Below are 22821 nucleotides of genomic sequence, written 5' to 3' on the forward strand. Positions count from 1 at the left end.
CGCCCTTCTGGGGCGGACCCGCACCCACGGCGGCCGCGGCGGAGTCGGAGGCGGAGGCGGGGCGGCGGGGTCCGCGGGCTGGAGGCGGGGCGAGGCCCAGGCTCGGCAGGGAGGCGGGGGCGGCCCGAGGTGACAGGACCTGCGGGCCCGGGGAGGGGACAGCGGCGCCGGTGTTGGGTCGGCCACGATCCGGCTGCAAGACGCAGAGCGCTAGCGCTGGAACAGGGTGGAAGCGGTCGGGACGGATCAGCGGTTCGTTTTTCCGGTTCTAGGCTCTGTCTTATTCTCTGTGCAGAGGGGACCAAAAACCTTGGGCATAGGGGGAAAAGCTAGAGGGTGACAATTAAGGGTGAGTTATGAAGTGTCTTATTCCACCCACGGTGGAGGTGTCTTGTTTCCCTCGCCTTCGGGGGACGGGAGGAAGCTCCGAGCCGAAAGCGGGGCTGCGCCTTTGGAGAGGCGGGAAGGAGGTGGGCGCTTGCCCGGGATCCTCGAAGACAAGGGTGGAAGAGAAGAGAGGCTCTACAGATCAAGGGGGGCTTGGGGGAAATTGGAGGAGGGGGCTGGGGGAGCATGCCGAGAAGTCGCGGATCGGGAGATGGTAAAATCTTCTGTCTCAAAGTCACCATGTGACCTAAAGCCCAATAATGGATAAAGAAGTTTGCCCTCCCCTACTTTCCCTGGCACCGAATCTCTGAGCTTCCTCCTCCTCCCCAAGGTCACGGTGCTTCCCTTGGTCCTCTTCTGATCCACAGAAAATCTTGGGAAGAAAACACGGCAAAGGTGACTGCAGGAATCTTCTGCGCCCCCCCCCCCCAATTTGCAAGACAGAAGCAGAATACTGGGAAAGTACTACTTTAACCCAAAAGAATGACTTTACTAGTGGAAGAATTTCTGTCACCTGCCATTTGAACCGGGGAAGGTCTTTTGAGGCCAGATTCTTCTCAAGGATGTTCAAATCAGGTCAGGTCTGCAATTACCTTCTCTGAGAATTTAATAGATTGATCAAGCATAAAAGAAGTTTGGGGAAGTAGCATATCCTGGGGCCAGGGCCCTGTTGGCTGGCATATGTATTCTCAGGGACATAAGGCAAGTTGCCACATGCTCCTGAGACAAGCAAGATAAGCCAGCAGAATCTCAATTGTCTGGTAGCTGATGTCCTCTAAGAAAATAATTCCAACCTTTGAAGTTTGAATCACACTGGACACCTCCAGAAACACTGGGGACAAGATAAACACAATTCATTTATGCTGGAGGTGTAGCCATCTCACAGAAGTCGAGGTCTCACAAAGACGTAATCTTAGGAGTACCCGTCATGGCTCAGTATTAACGAGTCCGACTAGGAACCATGAGGTTGCAGGTTCAATCCCTGGCCTCGCTCAGTGGGTTAAGGATCTGGTGTAGGTTGCAGACATGGCTTGGATCCTGCATTGCTGTGGCTGTGGCGTAGGCCAGTGACTACAGCTCCGATTCGACCCCTAGCCTGGGAACCTCCATATGCCGTGGGTGTGGCCCCAGAAATGGCAAAAAGACAAAAAAAAAAAAAAAAAAAGACATAATCTTAGTTCAGAGATGGTATCACCAAGAACTGGAGGGATGGCCAAAGAGGAGTCATGGTGGGAAAGAAAGTTCCCCATAATTGAGAAGGAGAGAATGAGATTCTATTTTCATGTGTCAAATATGAGGTCAATATCTCTGGCCCATGACTCATGAGTTTTTCATCAGAAGTTTTATCTCCAGCTGGTTGAGCTGGAGTTGAGATAGAAGACATGTCCAAATTACAAACAGAGCCTTGAGCTGAGACAGGAGACATGTCCAAATTACAAACGGAGCCTGGAGTTGAGACAGGAGACATGTCTAAATTACAAACGGAGGTACTATGTGCATCCTTACCAAATAAACAGCCAGAACCCTAGGAACTTACTCATAGTAGAACCATCCGTGAAGATACCCACAGTACTTCATTTTACTTTCTTAATTGAACCAACATAAAATGGCAGTTTCCTCAGCAAGCATGTCCTGCTCCATCTCCCAAAAGGGCTTTAACCAGCCCCAGTACCACCAACGGTCTGGCCTGGAGAAGACATAGTTCCCTTTCCTTTCCGTTTCTGTAGCTCCATCTTCCACCCATTTCTTTCTGCCTTCCCACATGTTCCGTGACAAATGAACTATATACTCAGCATCTCCGGGTCATCCGGTTTTGCTGGTGAACAAAACAGCACAGTCCCTTTGCCTTGGAAGGGGAGGCCCACATTAACCACATAACCATACCAAACACTAGGTAGAGCAGCTAATCATAAATTTTATAAAAGAAGAACACTCATGTTAAAAGATTCAACCCCAACAAGAACTGTAAACAGCTAATGCTATGTAGGCAGAATTATTTAGAAGGAAGTGTCTGAAATCAGCCACTTATTTTGAAATGTTTAAAAGATGGCCGGAGGATGGGTAAAGGGACGGGTAGATATACGATCAATCCAGGATAGCAAAATGTTAATTTTAGATTCTGTGTGGTGGGTAGATGGGTGTTCTTTGTACATGACTTCCAATTTTCCTGTGTGTTTGAAAATTTTACAGTGCAATATGTTGAAAGGAAGTTCCCCTGTGGCACAGAGGGTTAAGGATCTGGCATTGTCACGGCAGTTGCTCAAGTTGCTGCTGTGGCTTCAGTTTGATCCCTGGCCTGGGAACTGCCACATGCCGCAGGCTTGGCCAAAAAAAAAAAAAAAAAGTTGGAAACCAATAAATAAATAAAGTGAGAGATTCTAACCATGACCTTTGACTGGCAGAAAGGCTCAAGCGGTCCAGCTCCAGCACTGGGTGGATGAGGTGGCCCCAGGGACAGGGGCTGATTCCAGGGCTGCTGCACCACCAGCTGAACAGATGTGGACTTGCTACATTCTTCACAGCTCACTTCCTGAAATGCATATGCCTATTTTGAATTGAAAGGAATTTTCAGAACAGCAGGAATACTGCTTAATAATGATTGTTCTCTGTGTTTACTTACTTGCCCTGCAGACAAACATCCACTTGGTAAACGAAGAAAGAGACGGACTTCTGGTATCAGATGACACAAGTGAGGGAAGAAAACCAGGTCAGCCACTGCAGTCTGTCTTCCAGGTATACTTTTGAAGAATAAGTGTCTTCATCTCTAGGAATGGAAAGCACTGATTATTTGACAGATAAGGAGTGTGCATCCTGAAAAACTACACAATCACAACAGTGTTTCTTGGTTCCCTGCAGCCCCAACAAATGAATCATTGTGTCAGTCAAGTCATATTCAAGGGAAAAATTAATTGTAAAATATTTTTCACTGTTTGGGCTGGTTTAATAGAATTTATCCAAGAGGCTTCTCTCTTCTCAGGCTAAATTATCTAAGCTTATTGACAACGGTTCTGTAATACACAGCATTAATTTATGAACCTGGAAAATAACTTGGAAGAAAGATATGGCAAGTCAATATTGCTATCACTCAAATAACTATTAAGTATTTACTGAAGGTCTTCTATATGCAGTGTTGCTGGATAGAAGCATCATTCCTGACGACAAAGATCTTACAGCCATTCTGACTATTCATTTTTCTTGAAACTATTCATAGTTTAAGTTTGCTTTTTTTTTCTCTTATCAAGCCACTTGGATGAGGCCCAAGCACCTTACCCTAAATATGAGAAACTAACTAATGTCATAGAGGATGAAATTAACATCAACAAGATTGGATAGTTGAGCATCTCCTAAGAAAGCCTTTAGGATGAGCTTTGGCCTGTCCCTGAAGGTTGCACGAAATAGAGCCTTGCAGCCATGCGTAGTTCGTGTCGCAGTGAATGTGGTGTATTAATACAGGATTTTCCTTAATCCTAGCAGAAGCATCTGCATTGTGCTGCCTGATTTTTCTCTCTCATTTGTACCAAATAAGCCCAAACTTTTAGCATATTCCAGAGGAATAATCAAGGGGGTTCTATCTGTAAAGTTGATATATACCGTATAACATAATTAATTTGTTTAGTATAAATCTGTGAAAAAATAAAATAGTACTGTTTGTATTTCTAAGTTTTATGGCTACCATTTAGATACAGGAGAACTTCTAAGTGGCATTTAACTTTCTATTGGCCTTTGGCACTTTGTTTTTATTCTGTGTGTAAGCAAATGCTCAGTGAAATCAGCCATTATATTTACTTCTAGGGTGTGGAGCAACAAACTGTTCTTACTTTATACTTATAAAATACTATATATAGGACCTCATCTTGTAGATACTATAGCTGATTTTGTTTCCCTTTTCCCAATGGCTTTTGAAAGCCTAGATGAAAATGTATGTGCCATCTGTACAGAATCACATTGTGTGCATTTTGAGACATAACCTCATTTCAAGGTTCATTTTCATTTTGCTATGTCATTTTCCCATTGTACTCATTTTCTTACCTACTTAAAAAAAAAAGCTTGCTTTTATCTTCATGAATGCAATAAATACACACTATGTAAGACATGTAAAATACATATCAGAAAAAAAGAAAACAGGAGTTCCTGCTCCGGTGCAGTGGGTGAAGCCTCTGACTGTAGAGGCTCGGGTCACTGTGGAGGTGCAGGTTCGATCCCTGGCCCAGTGCAATGGGTTAAAGAATCAAGTGATATGCTGCAGCTGCTGCTCGGATTCAATCCCTGGCCCAGAAATTTCCATACGCTGCGAGTACAGCCATTAAAAAAAGAAAGAAAGAAAAAGAAAAAAAGTAAATAAAAATGATCTGGTCTTTCACCACCCATTTTAGTTCTTTTTTTTTAATGATTTTTATTTTTTCATTATAGTTGGTTTAGAGTGTTCTGTCAATTTTCTACTATACAGCAAAGTGACCCAGTCACACATACATATATACATTCTTTTTCTCACTTTATCCTCCATCCTGCTCCATCCCAAGTGACTAGATACAATTCCTGGTGCCCATGTTAGTTCTTCATATTTTGTCATTTCCTCATGTATGTGTGCGCATTTCTAAAAGTGGTCCATTTAATATCATTTTACACCACGCTGTCTGAATTTAACAATATATGGAACCTCTTCAATAGAATTAAATGTGATTTTACAACAGTTGCACATATCCACAAAACAGATATCACTTCACCAATTTCCTGCTTGTTGCATGTTTAAATTATTTTCTTTTTCGTTCTTTCTTTTGCTTTTAGGGCCTCACTTGTGGCATACGGAAGTTCCCAGGTTAGGGGGTCAAACCAGAGCTGCAGCTGCCGGCCTGTGACACAGCAAGGCCAGATCTGCGGCGCGTCTGCAGCCTACACCACAGCTCAGGGCAATGCAGGATCCTTAACCCACTGAGCAAGGCCAGGGATCCACCCACACCCTCACGGACACTAGTCAGGTTTGCTACCACTGAGCCAAAACAGGAACCCCTAAATTCTTTTCACTCCTTTGCCATTATAAACAATGGTGCAGCATACCTACACATGGTGAACACAGCTAAACTTGCTTTCACTCTTGATTATTTCCTTAAGATAAATTCCTAAAAGTGGAATTTCTAGATTAGGCTGAATGCAGATGTGCCGGTTTTCCCTAACAATAACACCAACTAAATATACACACAATTTCTAAGTGGCCTCTGTCCAGTCCCCTCACCAGTAATGAGGTTGTTTCGTTTTGGTTTACATTTTATCTTTTTCATTCTACTAATTTTGTCAGCCACCTGAAGTCTCAACGAGAACATATGGGATATAAATAAATAAAACAAAAAGAAAACTTCCACAAAATAAAAAGCCATGTGGTGCACATCTGAAAATTAGCTTAGCTAAGATGTTTCTAAATATTCATGTCAAAAATTACCTACATGCATAAAAATACATGATTGGAGTCGCTGGTCCTTTGCTGAAATTCTATTCGATGCCACGTAATTCCCCCCAGTCCTTCCACACACCTGCCAAAAATACAAGATTCCAGAAAGGAAGTTCTGTACAAACTCAAACTACTGCTCATCATTTTCATCTCCGGTACACATGCACAAGCCACTAAAGCTGATGGTTCACCAAGTTTCAGAGCAAACTAAAAAGCAGACAGAGTGTCAGAATTTGTATCGTCCAGCAACAGAAGGTAGCCAGAGAAGGCATTGTACTGTCCATGTCATAAAAAGAACACAATGTTATGATGTAAAATATCCACTGTGGTCCAATCACCTTTGCCATAAGCCGCGTTGTTACGTGTACCAGTGTATTCCAGGGACTATAGATGAAAATGCCCTTATGGACCAACCCTTGTGTAGGCACGAACTTTGGGGTCTTCCGTAGCTCTAAGGGTGGATTTGTGTTATTTCATCCCAGTTCTTGTCTGAGTCCCTTTTTAAGTAACTGTATAAAATTTCAAGGTACGTATGCAGCTGTCAGCCTAGAGCCAGGTAAAATGACCTGCTCAGTACCTGGAATGAAACATGGAGCCTGGGCCTTATTATTAGCATTACGTTCTGATGAATTGTACTGATGTTTCTGAGGGTAAATGGGCTGGAGGCTGTCGTGAATTATTAAATAGTTTCCCTCCAAAATTCATGTTGACCTTGAATTTCACAATGTGAACTTACTCAGAATAGGGTCTTTACAGATGTAAATAATTTCATTACGATGACGTCATCCTAGATTAGGAGGGCCCTGAATTCAACCACTCGTGTCTTTAGAAGAAGACCTTGTGGGAGTTCTCATTGTGGCTCAGTGGGTTAAGAACCCAACATAGTGTCCCTGAGAAGGGGGGTTCAATCCCTGGCCTCGCTCAGTGGGTCAAGGATCCGCAGTGGGTTGAGGATCTGCACGGCACAGGTGCAGCTTGCCTCCAGCATTGTTGTGGCTGGGGCGTACGTAGACCGTGCACCTCCAATTCAACCCCTAGCCCAGCAACTTCCAGGTGCCACAGATGTAGCCATAAAAGGGGGAAAAAAATAAAAAAAAGGAGTTCCCGTCGCAGCTCAGTGGTTAACAAATCTGACTAGGAACCATGAGGGTGTGGGTTCGATCCCTGGCCTTGCTCAGTGGATTAAAGGATCTGGCGTTGCCCTGAGCTGCGGTGTAGGTCACAGACGCAGCTTGGAAGCTGTGTTGCTGCGGCTGTGGTGTAGGCGGGCAGCTACGGCTCCGCTTGGACCCCTGGCCTGGGAACCTCCATATGCCACAGGTGCGGCCCTAGAAAAGGCAAACAAGACCAAAAATAAATAAATAAAAAATAGCAAAAGGAAAAGATCTTGCGAATACACAGAGATGCACAGGGAGAACACCACGTGGAGACGGAGATAGAGACGGGAGCGAGGGATCTAGCAGCCAAGGAATGCCAAGCGGCCGCCAGCAGTGAGGGAAAAGGCGGAGAGAAGAGATTCTCCCTCGGAGCTTCCAGGAGGAACCAGCTACCAACACCTTGATTTTGAACTTCAGCCTCCAAAATTGTGAGACAATACACTTCTGTTGATTTAGGCCTGTTTGTGGTACTGAGTCAAGTATGTTGCTACAAAAAGCATCCATAGGAGTAGCTCAGTGGTCATGGACTAGTATCCATGAGGACACAGGTTCAATCCCTGGCCTCACCCAGTGGGTTAAGAATCTGGCGTTGCCATGAGCTGTGGTGTAGGTCGCAGATGCAGCTTGGACCTGGAGTTGCTGTAGTTGTGGCTGGCAGCTGCAGTTCCTATTTGACCCCTAGCCTGGGAACTTCTCCATGCCACACATGCATCCCTAAAAAAGAAAAAAAAAAAAATCTATAAGGCTTTTAATGTAGTCTAGCTATGGCATCTGTCACCAGGCTGATTTGCCAGGACTGACTGACTGATCTGGCATCTTAGTCCAGAATTCCCTTCCTCTGAGAGTTCCATGTATGTTCTTCCCAAGTGTCAACTCAAAAAGAATGACGTTGCCAAACTGACAAAGTCTATTCTTAGTCAGGATATATGGGGAGTTCTGATCCCCGGCTGCATCTTTCCAGCAAGCATTGACAGCCCTCTGCAAGCAAATGCAGGAGGTTAGCCAAATCTGTTCCACAAAGTACCTCTCTCCACCTGATATTCTGTTGTCCCATCAGTCAGGTCAGAGCTCCCTATCAGTTTCACTCAGAAAACACATAAATTACAGAAGACTGAACTTATACAAGCCTCGACTCTGGTGAAACTCTCGTCATTTCAAAGACAAATCATTATATTTTCGCTGACACTGCAGCAGAGAGGGTATCCTTTATGACTGGACTATAATAGTAGAAACTGAAAAATATTTCGTTTACTCTTCTTAAATTAGTATTTACCCCATAAAGCAAGGCTCTGAATTAAAGTGAAACTTCCTGTGTGTGGCGTGGACCCAGGACAATCAATCACAACCACAGGAAACTCCGTTAAGTACAAACCTAGTCCATTCCTTTCTGTTATGAAAAGGAAATCTTGACATCGATAATTTTTATTTTCTTAGAAGTCAGCGTTACTCTACACAAAATGGAAACTCTCATTTTGATCTGTACAGAGAAAGAAAACCAGTTACCGAAATAAATCACTGAGGCGAGAGATTCTGAGCCGGGGTCAGCCTGGAGCATTCAGTGGTCTTGGCTTTGCTAAATCTAAGCTACGTGGAGCTATAACCACAGAAATATTTTACTTAGAGATCAGCTAGGCAACGCTTGATGATTTAGTTCACTGAAAAAAATGATAATTGCAGCTCATGAGAAGCTACCTAAGCTTTCTCGGTCTCATCTATGAAAAGAGATTACCGGTGATAATTATTTATTGAATTACTTTAATATTCACTTGGTGGAAATACTAGTATGTATAATATTAGAAAACTACTTTAAGAAACATAGATGAAATATTCTGTAAAACACCAAAACAGAAATTCTGCAGCCTCTTTGCAAAAGCTGGTTCTAGAAACACACGAAGCCCTGAAATGAGTCTAGTAAAGAGGAAGGGAAGTCGGAGTTCCTGTGGAGGCTCAGCAGAAACAAATCTGACTGGCATCTGTGAGGATGTAGGTTGGCTCCCTGGCCTGCTCAGTGGATTAAGGATCCGGGGTTGCCGCGAGCTGTGGTGTAGGTCGCAGACGTGGCTTGGATCCTGCATTGCTGTGGCTGTGGTGTAGGCCAGCAGCTACAGCTCAGACTCAGCCCCTGGCCTGGGAACCTCCCTATGCTGAGGGTGTGGCCCTAAAAAGACAAAAAAAAAAAAAAAAAAAAAAAAGAAGAAGAAGAAGAAGAAGAAGAAGGGAAGCAGGAGTTAGCATTAATGACTATAGAGTAGTCATGTGTTGCCCTTTCTTTTTTGTTATAGTTAGTTTGCAATGTTGCATTAAAGTATACAGCAAAGTGATTAAATTATATATGTTCTTTTTCAGATTCTTTTCCATTATAGGTGAAGATATTGAGTACAGCTCCCTGTCACTTCACGTATTTTATATACAGTGGTGTATACATATTAATCCCAGACTCCTAACTTAGCTCCCGCCACGTCTGCTATACCCTTTGGTAATCAAAAGTCTGTTTTCTGTGTCCAGGAGTCTATTACTGATGTGCTGCCCTTCTGCTTCCTTGTACCCTTTGCCTACCTCTTCTGGCCTCTGATACCCCACACTGTTACTGCATCATTCTTTCTTTTTTTTTTTTTTCTTTTTTTTTTGTCTTTTTGCCATTTCTTGGGCCACTCCCAGCGGCATATGGAGGTTCCCAGGCTAGGGGTCTAATCAGAGCCGTAGCCACCGGCCTACGCCAGAGCCACAGCAACGCGGGATCCAAGCCGCGTCTGCAACCTACACCACAGCTCGCGGCAACACCTGATCCTTAACCCACTGAGCAAGACCAGAGAGTGAACCCTCAACCTCATGGTTCCTAGTCAGATTCCTCGTTAACCACTGCGCCACGACGGGAACTCCTACAGCATCATTCTTAGCTTTCTTGACTTCTAACCTTTTGAGAATCTGATGAGATGTTGTCACCACACACACACACACACAAAAGATGTATATACTCAAGTCATCACTCAAATAAGATTTAATAATAACTTGTATAAGATTTCTAAGAGCATCCAGGCCTTCCAAGAGTATTCATGGACTCTTTGCCTCAACCACTTACCAAATCTAAGAATCCAATAAGCGCATTCACACTCAATTGCAATAAAGCCTAATGCCTGGCCATGCTCTCCTTCCAAGAGAATTTTAAGGGAGATGTCTTCTCTGCTAACTGATGCAACTGTCACTGGAATGCAAGAGGGGCGTTCTGCCTCCCAAGGGCGCCTTCCTGACCCTAAAAGCAAACCCTCATATAAGGTAAACTTAATTTTGGATGCTCTCCCTGGAACCCAAGCAAAATATATAAAATTGAACTCACGTGTCCCCCAGAAACGAATTCTCCCATTGCCTTCATCATCTAGATTCTGAATCTTGGAATTAGTGCGATGCTCAATTCTTTTCCCCATATCTCATCAGATACCACCATTTCCTTTATGTCTTTCACATCTGTCTCTTCCTCTACGTGGTGCTTACCTGTTGCTGCTGTGACCAATTACCGTCTATTTAGCAGCTTAAAACAACACACATTTATTCTCCTACACTTCGGGAGGCCAGAAGTCCCAAATGAGTCTTACAGGGATAAAATCAAGGTGGTGAGAAGGCGGATTCCTTCTGGAAGCTTCAGAGAAGAATCTGTTTCTAACCCCTTCCAGCTTCAAAACTGCCCACATTGCTGAGCTTGTGGCCGTGTCACGCCAATCTCTTGTTCCTTAGTGACCTTGCCGTCTCTTGACACTGACCCTCCTGCCTCTCTCTTCCGAAGACGCTTGTCATTACATTAGACACATCTGGATGGTCCAGGGTCCTTTCCATCTCAAGATCCTTAATCGCATCTGCAAAGTGCCTTTTAGCATCCAAGAGAGCACATGCACAGGTTGTGGGGACTAGGACACTAGCGTCTTTGGGGACCATTATTCAGCCTGCCATGCTCTACACCTCTTCTTCAACCCCAGTTTTGGTCCTTATCTGTACCCCTCCATTGCTTCAACATTTTCCTAACTGGCTTTCCTGACCCACACCTCTCTCCCAGTTCTGGATCTGATAAATATTCATCCAGACTTCGCTCTTCATCCTGGCCCCACACCCATTCCAAGACCCTGACTCTAGCTCACTCTGGCCCAGCACAGGTCACTCCTGTCACACTGTGTCTACACTGTCCCTACACACACACACACACACACACACACACACACACACCAGCCTTACCCAGCATTTTCAGGGAACTCCCTTCTGAAGAGAAAACCCGTAAGGTTAAATGTTAAGGATGTAAAGAGATGCCAGGCAGGGTAAGAGCAGCCCTGGCAGAGGGAACAGCATGTGTGAAAGTTCTAAGACTGAGAAGAGCTTATTGTCACGGCACTGAAAGGATTGCCAGATTGCTGGTGTAGCTGGAACAGAGTGAGCAGACAGGGGCACGGCAAGAGGTATCTTCAAAGGGAAAAACAGGGGCACATCACGTAAAGATTTTTTTGTTTTTACGGTCATCGAATCAGAGCTGCAAATGCCGGCTATGCCACAGCCACAGCATCTCACTGTGATCACTCGCCCACTAAGCAAAGCCAGGGGTGGAACCCACATCCTCACAGACACCGTGTTGGGTCCTTAACCCACTGAGCCACAGTGGGAACCTCTCACGAATAGTTTTATAGGGGTTTTGTTTTAAGTGCAACAAGAAGCTACTGGGAAGGGAGTTCCCATGGTGGCACAGTGGGTTTAGGATTCAGTGTTGCCACAGCTGTGGTGTAGGTCACGGCTACAGCTCAGATTCAATCCCTGGCCCAGAAACTTCCAGATGCTGCAGGAGTGGGGGAAAGAAGAAGAAGAAAGAGGAAGAAGAAGGAAGAGGAAGAAGAAAGAGGAAGAAGAAGGAAGAGGAAGAAGAAGAAGAAGAAAGAGGAAGAAGAAGAAAGAGGAAGAAGAAGAAAGAGGAAGAAGAAGAGGAAGAAGAAGAAAGAGGAAGAAGAAGGAAGAGGAAGAAGAAAGAGGAAGAAGAAGAAAGAGGAAGAAGAAAGAGGAAGAAGAAGGAAGAGGAAGAAGAAAGAGGAAGAAGAAGAAAGAGGAAGAAGAAAGAGGAAGAAGAAGAAAGAGGAAGAAGAAAGAGGGAGAAGAAAGAGGAAGAAGAAGAAAGAGGAAGAAGAAGAAGAAAGAGGAAGAAGAAGAAAGAGGAAGAAGAGGAAGAAGAAGAAAGAGGAAGAAGAAAGAGGAAGAAGAAGAAAGAGGAAGAAGAAAGAGGAAGAAGAAAGAGGAAGAAGAAGAAAGAGGAAGAAGAAGAAAGAGGAAGAAGAAGGAAGAGGAAGAAGAAGGAAGAGGAAGAAGAAAGAGGAAGAAGAAGAAAGAGGAAGAAGGAAGAGGAAGAAGAAGAAAGAGGGAGAAGAAGAAAGAGGAAGAAGAAGAAAGAAGAAGAAGCCACTGGGAGATTGTGAACAGATGACTGGCTCCCAGATAGGTGACCAGGGATAGGAAGAACAATAGCAGAATTAGACCATTAGGAGCTTATTGAAGCTACTACAATCATGCAGACTAGAAATATCAGTGGCTTGGGTTCAGATAAGGGCAGGAGAGATGAAGACAAGTGGATGTAGCCAAGATCTATTCTGGGGGTAGCAGAGAAGGGAGCTAGAGGAGGGAGAGGGAAAATCCAGGAGAAGTCCTAGATTCCCGGCGTGGCGGGAACAGAGGGTTACACAGCAGTGACCCTTTACTAAGGTGAAGAACATTGAGAGATGAACAGGTTTTAGAAAGTAAATAAAGACTGTTCTCTAAAAGCCTAAAATCCTTGAGGGAGTGTCTATGGTTTAAACTTTGCTTCCCAGGACACACCAGCACGGAGCACACCGCCTGACATGGGGAATACAGCTGAACTGGGTTTGATAACAATCATGTAACATCCTGATGACTCACTGCTTATAAAAGGGGATTCAGCGCATTTAAATGAAATATGAAACAGACATAGGATATAGTTAAAGGATTGACATTCCAATTTATACATGAAGTGACAGTGGTAAGTTACTGTCTTCTACATGTATGAGCCTTATGTAAAGCAAAGAACATTTTTTATTGAATATCTGATGTAAAGAAAGTCTGATGCTCGGGAGTTCCCATCGTGGCGAAGGGCTTAATGAGTCCAACTAGGAACCATGAGGTTGCGGGTTCGATCCCTGGCCTCGCTCAGTGGGTTAAGGATCTGGCATTGCCCTGAGCTGTGGTGTAGGTTGCAGACATGGCTCGGATCCCGCGTTGCTGTGGCTCTGTCACAAGGCCTGTGGCTACAGCTCTGATTTGACCCCTAGCCTGGGAACCTCCATATGCTGCAGGAGCAGCCCTAGAAAAGGCAAAAAGACAAAAAAAAAAAAAAAAAAAGAAAGAAAAAGAAAGTCTGATGCCATCAACTGATCCTCTGAGAAGCTGTAAGAACTTCACTGTGTGAGACCGCTTTATTAATTACTTGAAGCTCTTAAAGTCTATTGCTTTTGACCCTTAATGTCATGGCATCCTTGCACCTCTAGCGTCAGTAGACAGGGGAGCAAACAAGAGAGCAAGTGACATCCTCTTCATGCCCACCGTTGATGCCTGTCAGATTTAACAGGCTGAGGAGGAATCCTCCAATGACGCAGAGACCAAGTCAGTGTTCAACTTTTAAACTCCGAAGGCAACATGGTGTTTAGCGTAATTACGGTGACATGATGTTGCCGTGTCCCAGCTCTACGAGAATATGGGCCATTCATTGTGTGAAAAGGAGAAATCCTATACAAAAGGATACAAAAGTATATCTTCACTGGTGTTTTGCCAAAAGATACCTAGTATCTTCAATAGTTTTCCATAAGTAATTGGCATCTAGTATCCTTACTGTTCCAAGAAAGGCTTTTCAAAAATTGGCACTACTAGAGTTCCTGTTGTGGCTCAGCAGGTTAAGAAACCGACTAACATCCATGAGGATGTGGGTTCCATCCCTGGCCTCGCTCAGTGGGTTAAAATATCCGGTGTTGCCACAAGCTGCAGTGCAGGTTGCAGATGAGGCTCAGATCTGACGTTACTGTGGCTGTGGTGTCGGCCAGCAGTTGCAGCTCCAATTCAACCCCTAGCCTATATGCCACAAATGTGGCCCTAAAAAAAAAAAAAAAAAAAAAATTGGCACTGGGTGTTATTGACTATCAGATTTGATAAGAGAGATTTCGAACTCAGTTAAATATATCCAGACCTGAAATTTTACATCTTGTCTGAGATCTAAAACAAAAACAATCCCGCGTTGCTGTGGCTCTGGTGTAGGCCGGTGGCTACAGCTCCGATTGGACCCCTAGCCTGGGAACCTCCATATGCCGCGGAAGCGGCCCAAGAAATAGCAAAAAAAAAAGCCAAAAAAATAAAAAATAAAAAAATAAAACAAAAACAAACAAGCAAACAAAAACACTCTAGGATAGCCAAAAAATGTATGTTTAAATATTCTGAAAGAATTAAAAATAGTTATTAGTTCCTTACAATCCAGCAATTTTACTCTGGATATACACCCAAAAGAACTGAAAACAAGATCTCAAAAAGATAACTGTACCCCCATGTTCACAGTAGCACTATCTTCAATAGCCAAAAGCTAGAAGTAACCCATGTCCATCAACAGGTGGGTGATAAGCAAAACGTGGTACATATGTACAGTGGAGTACTATACAGCCTTAAAAATGAAGTAAATCCTGACACAGGCTACAACACACATGAATTTGGGGACGGGGATCCACTCCACAGCTTAGCAGCCACCCAAGCCGCTGCAGTTGGATTCTTAACCCACTGCACCACAGCGGGAACTCCAGTAAGGTCGATTTGAAACAATAATGGATGAGTATGGTTACCAAATAATTTTAATGCCCTAGAGAGTTCTTTTATCTAGGATGAGAAAATAGCTCACTTCTCTTCCCTCCAGTCCACACCATGTTCTGCTCAGCTCTGGGGAAACCTTTTCAGAGAATCATAAACAAACTGAAATATGAGTTCAGGGAGGAATAATCAGGAGAGAAAAAAGATCTGAGAAATCCTTTATGAGAAACAACGGAAGGATGACACACTAGCTGTAATGCAGAAAGGTATTTTGTTTCCCTATGGCTGAGAAGAGCAGAAGGAAGACCCAGTTTTGGGAGGTACACAGTAAGACAGTTTACAGGTCAGTAGAAGGAGGAACTCTCCAGCAGTTTCCATAGCACGTGATCAGTACCCGTCCTGCAGAACTTTCCACTTTCTATCTTTAAGTAAAGCTACCTCCAGAAATGCCTCAATAGCCGCGAAACCCCTGGGCGGTACACATTTTAGTTCCTGAAGTACTCGTTCAATGAATTGAAGCGTGTGCGAATGGCTACATAAATGAGTGTCAGAACCAGCCAGAGAGGAAACGGAGCTGTCCCTGGAGGGAAGGCTCCGCACGGGCCAGTTACCCCCTCGGCGGAGAGGTTATGGAGGAGATCCAGGTTTCGTTTCCTTCGCTGGATTAGGTGACTTCTAAAGGCCTTTCAAGCCCTGAAGATCTACGGTTTCACGGCCTGGGTTGAAGCCCTGGCCTTGCCTCTTTGGCAGCACCGGAGCATTAGGCAAAGTCTCTTCGGGGCCTTGCTCAAATGGCATGATAGGATATACCCTGTTCGCGACACAAAGGATTTGGAAGATCAAAATAACATTTTAACACACACGAAAACAGAAAACAAAAAAAGAAGGCTAACAGCCTCCCTACCTCGACTGGCCAGAAATCAGGCATGAACTTTTAGAGGGCTCCGTGGGGGAGGGAGCTGGAAGCCTGGGCTGGGAGGGTCCAGAACCAGAGGAACTGGCTGTCCTAAGGGCTCGTCTCTGAGAGTAAGGCAGTATGAACCCCAAACACTGTGGACCAAAGGGCACAACCACATTAGGCTGGATGATGGTCAGTGTCCTCGGTATTTTTTGTTGCTTGTTTGTTTGATTTTGCTTTTTAGGGCCGTACCCATCGCATTTGGAGGTTCCCAGGCTAGGGGTCAATCAGAGCTATAGCTGCCGGCCTATGCCACAGCCACAGCAACGCTGGATCCTTAACCCATTGCGCAAGGCCAAGAATTGAACCTGCATCCTCATGGATGCTAGTCAGATTTGTTAACCACTGAGCTGCGACAGGAACTCCTGATGGTCAGCGTTCTAACTAAAACAGGTCACTCCCACGAGGGAAGCAACACCTCAAAAGTGCACTCTCAGATACTGCTGGGGCATGGGACTAGAAAGCAACCGCTGAGGCAGGTGTTTCTAGATGGATCACGGTCCCAGCCCCAAGTGGATAGAATTCAGGTTATTGGAAATTTAAGAACATGAAGTAGGGACCAATGTAGAGAGAAGGAGAGGAAGGCTGAGGCTCAACCCAGGAATTCCAGGTTCTGGCCCAAAAGCGTTAAAATGAATGCCAGGCCCCAGCTGATGGGTCCGGTGCAGCAACACTACGGCTGCCTTGTTCAAGACAGACTCTCCACCTGCGTGAGGTTAAACTGATAGGAAGAAAGCATCATGGAATACAGGTGAATCGGGGAGAGAGGCAGGACTAAACTGGGCAAGGGCCCTGCAATTGATAAAAGGGCTGTAGAGGTGTACATGCATCTCACTTAGCGATTAAATAGCTGCCTCTGGAGTCAGACTGTCTGGAATGGAATCAGAATTGATCCAGTTTGACTTAAGGGTGAGCCCCTGCCTTACGTCTCTGTGTCTCCACCTCTTTGGAGATGATAATAGGACCCCTCTCATAGCATGGTCTGGGGTTAAATGAATAATGTGCTAAAGCACTTAGAAGAGCACCTGGCATGCGATGAGCTCCAAGAACTATCAGCAATTACAGATTTTTGCCTAGAGCTCAGGGATCTGTTTTGATCTCCATACCTAGGCCATTCTCTGCTCAACAGTCTATTCTTAAATTACGTCTTTGGTTGCCTTCTTCCAGTGGTTCTCAACCATGCATTCTGGGATATCTAAGCCCCACCACACCCCCACCCCCCAGAGCGCTATACGAGAAGACAAGGTTAAAAAGGACCTTTGTGGCAGTGCCCACGGGGAGGCTGCAGCTTTATGTACGTTCCATCTTTTCAGAGTTTAGGATTCTGGAGCTGTAATTCTCGGAGGGCTACTGACTGACTTGGGGGCATGGGGCGGGGGAGCCTACAATCTGGCCGCCCCAGGAGGTCGCGCCTGCACACTCAAGGCATGGTGGGGAGAGACGACAGGGTCTTTGTACCCACTTTCAGCTAGGAAGGATCATTCTGTTCCTGGCAGTGTAATTACATGGTCTATCAACGATTGTCATTCTTGGGTTATTTTTGTTGCTTCCCGGGTGGTGGAAATTCTTTTTGGTGGATTGGTGGAGAGCTTCAGAAATGCTACCATTTTTGGAGGGGGAGTTTGAGGCTTGCATTTTTCTGGAACATCACAGGTCTTTTCACTGTCAGCTAGCAAAGGCTATCCGGGCTGCGAGTAAGGTGTTCTATAAAATCATTATTTTCTCTGTACTGATTTATTTTTGGAAAGTGTAGGTTAAAGCCCAGGAATCTGCTTTGGGGTGATCAGCGAATTTGTAGGGAGGATTTTCCTTTGCTCAGATACTCAGAATTTGATTTTAAATCCATGCAAAGAGGTGGGGTGGAGGGAACGTGCATTCTTTGGGTCACCATTCTATCATCCTAGCCCAGAACTTCCCATAATTCTAGAGTTCCAGAAGTCAGAGGAAGAGCATGGTCCATGATGTATGAGTCTTTGGTGATACTGCCTGGTAGCTATGTGAATAAAGGGTTATACTGCACAAATTTCCAATTTCAGGTTTAAAACATTCAACTAAAAATGGCATCTAATCAAGAGATTAAGCTTTCGAAGGACTGGCAGTGGCTGGATTACAAACCTGATGTGCTTTATGGTCCATGTGCACACAGAGAATGTCTTTAATGACTGATGAGTAAGCCAAATTTCCATTCTCTTCTCCAAATGGCTATAGATTTTCTTTTTCTCAGTGAACACTGCTCCTGAATACACACAAATGCTAAAACCCAGCTGTTTCTCTTTGTGAGTAAAAAAGCAGTCTTAAATTGGCTTTTATAGCATATACATATCTCTCCCTCTAGTTAAGTGCAACATTCAACAAATAATGTTTTCATTAAAACCCAGTGAACGCTTTTCCTGCTCTTTTCCTCCCTAAATAGTTTTGCCCCCTATTTTTGCATCCAATTCCCAAGAAGTATCGCCAAAATACAATTTTACAAAAAACAATATTAAATTACTGACTTTATTTTGATTGTAGAGTTTCTGATTAAAATTTCCCCATTCATATAACTTTAATTATAGGCTTCATAAAGGAGGTGACTGCAATTTTACCATTTTTACAAACGGATAAATCAGCTTTTGGTTAGAAGATAGGTTGAGGCCACATACACTTCATTAAGTGCCACCAACTGAACAGGGTCCATGACCCTGGATTTCTGAGTCTTATTCCGTGGTAGGGTGCAACCGACATTATCGGAAAAGCTACATTGTCAAAATCAAGTATTTTGAAGGATTCCTTCTTTCATGCTCTATTATATTACCTGAATTGAATGTGTTTAATTGGAAATTCATAGCCATTTCAGCGCATACTTGGAAGCTACTTGTGCTAGTTGCTAGGGCTGCCATAGCAAAGTACTACAGAGAGGCTTACACAACCAAAACTTGTTCTCTGACCGTTCCGGAGGTTGCAAGTCCGAGATCAAGGTGTCAGCGGAAGGTGGCTTCTTCTGAGGCCTCTCCCCTTGGCTTGCGAATGGCCGACTTCTTGTGCCTCCACGTGGTCCTCCCTCTATGTGCGTCTCTGTCCTACTTTCCTATTCTTATCACACCAGTCAGACTGGATCAAGGCTCTTTCTGGGGACCGCATTTTAACTTGCTCGCCTCTCTCACTAAGATCCTGTCTCCTGGAGTTCCCGTCGTGGCGCAGTGGTTAACAAATCTGACTAGGAGCTACGAGGTTGCAGGTTCGATCCCTGGCCTTGCTCAGTGGGTTAAGGATCTGGCATTGCCGTGAGCTGTGGTGTAGGTTGTAGACGCGGCTCAGATCCCACGTTGCTGTGGCTCTGGCGTAGGCTAGGGGCTACAGCTCCGATTCGACCGCTAGCCTGGGAACCTCCATATGCTGCGGATGCAGCCCTAGGAAAGACAGAAAGCCAAAAAAAAAAAAAAAAAAAAAAGATCCTGTCTCCAAATATAGTCTCACTCTGAGGCACTAGGGGTTAGGGCTTCAACATGAATTCTGGGGGACACAATTCAGCCCCTAACACTCTCAAAAAACCCAGAAATAGCAATATTTAAAACGCCTACATCAGTAGATAGTTTTTTTGTTTTTCAGGGTCTCACCCATGGCATATGGAGGTTCCCAGGCCAGGAGTGGAATCAAAGCTAAAGCTGCCGGCCTACACCACAGCCAGGGCAACGTGGGATCCGAGCCACGTCTGCAACCTACACCACAGCTCACGGCAACACCAGATCCTTAACCCACTGAGCGGGGGCAGGGATCGAACCGGCATCCTCATGGATACTAGTCAGATTCGTTTCCACTGAGCCATGATGGGAACTCCAATAGATGGTATTTAGTAAGATTTTATTGCGCATGTGAGAATAGTTTGAGAACTGGGAGCTCTCAAATTTAAAACTGATATGAAGCTCAAGGGCACGGCATTATAGGATGGTTTATAAAGTAAAAAGAGGGAGTTGTTTAACCTTTACAATGACTGGTTATTTCACTGGAGGTTTCCAGATGGTTGGGGGCTGGTTCAAAGTGATTATCTCATACCATATTTAGGATGATAATGACTTTCTTTTATGATTATCAGAAGCATTTGCAAGAAATAACCTAAGTTAACTTTTAGTAATGTTTAAGAAATAAACATGCTTATGTGGCATAAATGGTTGTGTGAGGAAATTTTCAAGTCCAGTCTCCATTCTGTATTTAATTTTAACAACAACAACAAAAAAATCAGACTTTCCATGTTTTTCCTTTGGTTTAGGTGGGAAAAAGTCACCCCACATAACCATTTCTATACAGAAAAATTATATCTAAATTATATTCAAACTGGAGTCAGATTACAGCACAGGTATAGGTTGTTGGGTAATTCCTAAATATGATTGTTAAAGTTTGCAGCCTTTTGGACCAATAAATTTCACAAGCTCGAGGATATCAAAGGCCTATCAGGAAAAACAGGGTCCCAGTTATAATGGAAATTAAACATTTGAATGTGTAAACACTTTGGTTAGATATACCTGAGACTTTGTACCTGAATCCTGCAGTTGACACACCAAGTTCCTAGGCTCTAGGACCTGGAAAAAACAAAGAGAGTGAATCAGAGTACAGAAAAAACCTTTGGGAAAAAAAAGTATATATATACACACATATATTTTTAATGAGAGTTGCAACATTTACTTCAGTTTCTCTCTTGTTTGTTTGGGTTTTGTTTGTTTTTCTTTTTTGCCACACCCGCAGCAGGTGGAAGTTCCCAGGCCAGGGATCGACCTTGCCTTACAGGACAGCAACCATGGCAGTGAAAACACAGGATCCTTAACCTGCTAGGCCATCAGAGAACTCCCAAGAATATTTTCAAACCAAAGTGGTGTTTCTACTCTTGCTACTTAGTTTAGAGCCATGGACATTCAAAGTCCACAGAGGCTACGATTGCTCTAAAGTGTGAGTCTTCCCACTTCGCTTTAGGGACAGGCCAATCACTAATTTGTATATTACCTGTTAATTCCCATAGATGACTTGTTTACTAGCTGTGATACTTAATTTCCCTAAGCCTCCTTATCCTCATCTCTAAAATAGGGGTAATAACAGTACCTACCTCACAGGGTTGATGTGTGAATTAAGTGAGTTGAGAGTATTAAAGGTTTGACACAAAGTAAGTAGGTAACAAACAGTAGCCAGCATCAGGAGTTACTGTGATGGCTCAGTGGTAACAAATGCAACTGGATCCGTGAGGATGTAGCTTCCATCCCTGCCCCCGCTCAGGGGGTTAAGGATCTGGCACTGCCGTGACCTGTGGTGTAGGTCACAGATGCGGCTGCAGTGTAGGTCGCAAATGTGGCTGGGATCTGGCATTGCTGTGGCGAAGGGCAGAAGCTGCAGCTGTGATCTGACCGTGAGCCTGGGAACTTCCATATGCCGTGAGTGGGGAGAAAAGAAAGAAAGAAGGAAGGAAGGAAGGAAGGAAGGAAGGAAATTTAGACGAGCCGGCAACATGGCTTAATTGGTGTGTCTGAAAGAGAGCTGTGGTGGCAGAATGGAGGATGGTTGTAGAAGGATGAACGAATAAGATCAGGAATGAAGTGCAACTATTGCCAGGGAGGGTCTAGGTCAAGGCTGGGATAAAGAGGCAGAATTTACAGGACTTGTGACCGATCTGATGGGGAGGTTTTAGAAACAGAAGTAGTTGAAGAATGCCTGCTCTATAGCTCTTACCACAGTGATTATTTGCGCACAATAGGCACTCATAAAGGTTGACAGAATGTAACTATATTACTTATTTTTTTTGACAAGGTATGTCTCAACCCACTAATTCTTCCAAGATATGAGTATTTGGTTGAGATACTGCTGCAAAAAATGTGGCTTGAGAGTTATTAGGGTTTACTACCATTTCATGCATGTTTTAATGCACTATTGCAAATGTTTGCACAAAGGCTTTGGTCAGCTAAAGAGTGCTGATATTAAAATTACAATGATATTTGCAGCTTGCTTGCTTTCTCTCTCCCTTTTTTTCTCTTTCTTTCTTTCCTTCCTTCCTTTCTTTTCTTTCCTTCCTTCCTTCCTTCCCTCATGCCTGCAGCATGGGGAAGTTCCCAGGCCAGGGATCCTACTTCCTTGTGCCTCAGCAGTGACCTGAGCCGTAGCAGTGACAACACCGGATCCTTAACCCCCAGGCCGCCAGAGAACTCTGACCCTTGCAGTTTAGAAGCTCCGGGGCACCGACTATGTAACACAACGGCTGCTGCCCAGACTGCTTCATTTTTTGTTACAGAATATTGGAAAATGGCATGATGTTGGATAAGGCTAGAAGCAGTTGCTGTGTGGAAAGTTAGCATCAACCAAGGAAAAATAACCACGGTTCTTTGTTCACACATTCACACCTCCCGGTATCGTCACTTCAAAGCCCCTGGCCTCCCATTTGAGTCTGACTTTCAACGCTTGTTCTTTTCCATCGTCCCCAGTCCAGTCCTATTACAAATATAAGTCAGAGGCTCCCACTCATATTAACTTCATCTAATGTGTCAGCCTGGATTATTCTCTCATTTAGGTACGTTTACCAGACTCGAAGTGTCTCACTGGAGCTTAACAGACCGCCAATTTCCTATAGAATAACATTCACTGTAATTCTCCTTTCTCCTTATTCTTATTGATGAAATAAAATTCATATTTTAAGGCAAGACAAGAAAAATTAAAATTTTTTTCAATTTATATTTTAATTAAATATTTAATTAAAATCATTTGGAGCAAAAAACGGCCTGCATATTTAAAATCTGTGTAGAATGAACTCAGTCTTTAGAGATGTGCCCCATCGGTAGTGAAAAGGTGGCTTCAAATGAGAAATATATGAAGATGAGAAATAAATCATTTGCATCTCTGTTTTTTATTGAAGTATAGTTAATTTATAATGCTGTGTTAGTTTCAAGTATATGGCAAAGTGATTAAGTTTTATGTATATATTCTTTTTCAGATTCTTTTCCGTTATAGGTTATTACAAGCTATTGAGTGTAGTTCTGTGTGGAGACAGGGAAGCGGGGAAGGGCAAATAAGGGTAAGGGATTAAGAGGTACCAACTAGTATCTATA

At 44.0% G+C, this 22821-nt stretch overlaps 2 long non-coding RNA genes across 3 annotated transcripts; one reads left to right on the top strand and one right to left on the bottom strand.

Annotated features, from left to right (window-relative positions):
- Positions 89-4749, top strand: LOC102166545. The gene is made up of 3 exons (XR_001298531.2): positions 89-252; positions 756-963; positions 3019-4749. It is a non-coding gene; the product is annotated as an uncharacterized LOC102166545 (long non-coding RNA).
- On the bottom strand, positions 1519-21026 carry LOC110261994. Of its 2 annotated transcripts, none has more exons than XR_002346475.1 (3): positions 20263-21026; positions 3008-3151; positions 1519-2932 (listed from the first exon to the last, which is right to left on the bottom strand). It is a non-coding gene; the product is annotated as an uncharacterized LOC110261994 (long non-coding RNA). The 2 variants fall into 2 exon arrangements; XR_002346476.1 differs by lacking the exon at positions 20263-21026 and adding an exon at positions 5826-6774.

This window comes from Sus scrofa, chromosome 8 (genome assembly GCF_000003025.6).
Source record: "Sus scrofa isolate TJ Tabasco breed Duroc chromosome 8, Sscrofa11.1, whole genome shotgun sequence".
NCBI lineage: Eukaryota > Metazoa > Chordata > Mammalia > Artiodactyla > Suidae > Sus > Sus scrofa.